The sequence below is a fragment of the Hypomesus nipponensis genome, chromosome 24 (assembly GCF_054491055.1).
Source record: "Hypomesus nipponensis isolate SF chromosome 24, ASM5449105v1, whole genome shotgun sequence".
Lineage (NCBI taxonomy): Eukaryota > Metazoa > Chordata > Actinopteri > Osmeriformes > Osmeridae > Hypomesus > Hypomesus nipponensis.
In genome coordinates, this window is record NC_140384.1 from 667501 (window position 1) to 670000 (window position 2500).

The window sequence follows — 2500 nt, forward strand, 5'->3', positions numbered from 1 at the left end:
AAGAGCATACAGCACCTGGTATTCCCAGGCGGTCTCCCATCCAAGTACTAACCAGGCCCGACCCTGCTTAGCTTCCGAGATCAGACGAGATCGGGCGTTGCCAGGCTGGTATGGCCGTACGAAATAAGTTGACAACCATAGGCTACTTATCCATATACAGATTTAGCAATTGACAATGCAAGGTAGTCTCTCTCTCTCTCTCTCTCTCGTGTCAAAATGAAAACAGCTTCCAGCCCCTTTCATGAAGGACTACTTGTGCATATTGCAAGATGTCAGTTTCTAAGTGAATGAGCAAAAGAGCATACAGCACCTGGTATTCCCAGGCGGTCTCCCATCCAAGTACTAACCAGGCCCGACCCTGCTTAGCTTCCGAGATCAGACGAGATCGGGCGTTGCCAGGCTGGTATGGCCGTACGAAATAAGTTGACAACCATAGGCTACTTATCCATATACAGATTTAGCAATTGACAATGCAAGGTAGTCTCTCTCTCTCTCTCTCTCTCTCTCTCGTGTCAAAATGAAAACAGCTTCCAGCCCCTTTCATGAAGGACTACTTGTGCATATTGCAAGATGTCAGTTTCTAAGTGAATGAGCAAAAGAGCATACAGCACCTGGTATTCCCAGGCGGTCTCCCATCCAAGTACTAACCAGGCCCGACCCTGCTTAGCTTCCGAGATCAGACGAGATCGGGCGTTGCCAGGCTGGTATGGCCGTACGAAATAAGTTGACAACCATAGGCTACTTATCCATATACAGATTTAGCAATTGACAATGCAAGGTGGTCTCTCTCTCTCTCTCTCTCGTGTCAAAATGAAAACAGCTTCCAGCCCCTTTCATGAAGGACTACTTGTGCATATTGCAAGATTTCAGTTTCTAAGTGAATGAGCAAAAGAGCATACAGCACCTGGTATTCCCAGGCGGTCTCCCATCCAAGTACTAACCAGGCCCGACCCTGCTTAGCTTCCGAGATCAGACGAGATCGGGCGTTGCCAGGCTGGTATGGCCGTACAAAATAAGTTGACAACCATAGGCTACTTATCCATATACAGATTTAGCAATTGACAATGCAAGGTGGTCTCTCTCTCTCTCTCTCGTGTCAAAATGAAAACAGCTTCCAGCCCCTTTCATGAAGGACTACTTGTGCATATTGCAAGATTTCAGTTTCTAAGTGAATGAGCAAAAGAGCATACAGCACCTGGTATTCCCAGGCGGTCTCCCATCCAAGTACTAACCAGGCCCGACCCTGGCCCGACCCTGCTTAGCTTCCGAGATCAGACGAGATCGGGCGTTGCCAGGCTAGTATGGCCGTACGAAATAAGTTGACAACCATAGGCTACTTATCCATATACAGATTTAGCAATTGACAATGCAAGGTAGTCTCTCTCTCTCTCTCTCTCTCTCTCTCTCTCTCTCTCGTGTCAAAATGAAAACAGCTTCCAGCCCCTTTCATGAAGGACTACTTGTGCATATTGCAAGATGTCAGTTTCTAAGTGAATGAGCAAAAGAGCATACAGCACCTGGTATTACCAGGCGGTCTCCCATCCAATTACTAACCAGGCCCGACCCTACTTAGCTTCCGAGATCAGACGAGATCGGGCGTTGCCAGGCTGGTATGGCCGTACGAAATAAGTTGACAACCATAGGCTACTTATCCATATACAGATTTAGCAATTGACAATGCAAGGTAGTCTCTCTCTCTCTCTCTCTCTCTCTCTCTCTCTCGTGTCAAAATGAAAACAGCTTCCAGCCCCTTTCATGAAGGACTACTTGTGCATATTGCAAGATGTCAGTTTCTAAGTGAATGAGCAAAAGAGCATACAGCACCTGGTATTCCCAGGCGGTCTCCCATCCAAGTACTAACCAGGCCCGACCCTGCTTAGCTTCCGAGATCAGACGAGATCGGGCGTTGCCAGGCTGGTATGGCCGTACGAAATAAGTTGACAACCATAGGCTACTTATCCATATACAGATTTAGCAATTGACAATGCAAGGTAGTCTCTCTCTCTCTCTCTCTCTCTCTCTCGTGTCAAAATGAAAACAGCTTCCAGCCCCTTTCATGAAGGACTACTTGTGCATATTGCAAGATGTCAGTTTCTAAGTGAATGAGCAAAAGAGCATACAGCACCTGGTATTCCCAGGCGGTCTCCCATCCAAGTACTAACCAGGCCCGACCCTGCTTAGCTTCCGAGATCAGACGAGATCGGGCGTTGCCAGGCTGGTATGGCCGTACGAAATAAGTTGACAACCATAGGCTACTTATCCATATACAGATTTAGCAATTGACAATGCAAGGTGGTCTCTCTCTCTCTCTCTCTCGTGTCAAAATGAAAACAGCTTCCAGCCCCTTTCATGAAGGACTACTTGTGCATATTGCAAGATTTCAGTTTCTAAGTGAATGAGCAAAAGAGCATACAGCACCTGGTATTCCCAGGCGGTCTCCCATCCAAGTACTAACCAGGCCCGACCCTGCTTAGCTTCCGAGATCAGACGAGATCGGGCG

At 47.5% G+C, this 2500-nt stretch overlaps 8 non-coding genes and 1 pseudogene across 8 annotated transcripts in view; all 9 read right to left on the reverse strand.

Moving 5' to 3' along the window:
- Positions 1–3: 3 nt before the first annotated feature.
- On the reverse strand, positions 4–122 carry LOC146229312 (5S ribosomal RNA). Its single transcript, XR_014743082.1, has one exon. It is a non-coding gene; the product is annotated as a 5S ribosomal RNA (ribosomal RNA).
- Positions 123–298: 176 nt separating this feature from the next.
- Positions 299–417, reverse strand: LOC146229313 (5S ribosomal RNA). Its single transcript, XR_014743083.1, has one exon. It is a non-coding gene; the product is annotated as a 5S ribosomal RNA (ribosomal RNA).
- A 182-nt stretch (positions 418–599) lies between these two features.
- Positions 600–718, reverse strand: LOC146229314 (5S ribosomal RNA). The gene has a single exon (XR_014743084.1). It is a non-coding gene; the product is annotated as a 5S ribosomal RNA (ribosomal RNA).
- A 174-nt stretch (positions 719–892) lies between these two features.
- Positions 893–1011, reverse strand: LOC146229315 (5S ribosomal RNA). Its single transcript, XR_014745308.1, has one exon. It is a non-coding gene; the product is annotated as a 5S ribosomal RNA (ribosomal RNA).
- Positions 1012–1183: 172 nt separating this feature from the next.
- Positions 1184–1313, reverse strand: LOC146229316 (5S ribosomal RNA; annotated as a pseudogene).
- Positions 1314–1505: 192 nt separating this feature from the next.
- LOC146229317 (5S ribosomal RNA) lies at positions 1506–1624 on the reverse strand. Its single transcript, XR_014746388.1, has one exon. It is a non-coding gene; the product is annotated as a 5S ribosomal RNA (ribosomal RNA).
- A 188-nt stretch (positions 1625–1812) lies between these two features.
- LOC146229318 (5S ribosomal RNA) lies at positions 1813–1931 on the reverse strand. Its single transcript, XR_014743085.1, has one exon. It is a non-coding gene; the product is annotated as a 5S ribosomal RNA (ribosomal RNA).
- A 182-nt stretch (positions 1932–2113) lies between these two features.
- Positions 2114–2232, reverse strand: LOC146229319 (5S ribosomal RNA). Its single transcript, XR_014743086.1, has one exon. It is a non-coding gene; the product is annotated as a 5S ribosomal RNA (ribosomal RNA).
- Positions 2233–2406: 174 nt separating this feature from the next.
- Positions 2407–2500, reverse strand: part of LOC146229320 (5S ribosomal RNA) — a 119-nt gene continuing 25 nt past the window's right edge. The window contains exon 1 of the ribosomal RNA XR_014745309.1: positions 2407–2500. This exon is cut by the window's right edge and continues 25 nt beyond it. This is a non-coding gene — a ribosomal RNA (5S ribosomal RNA).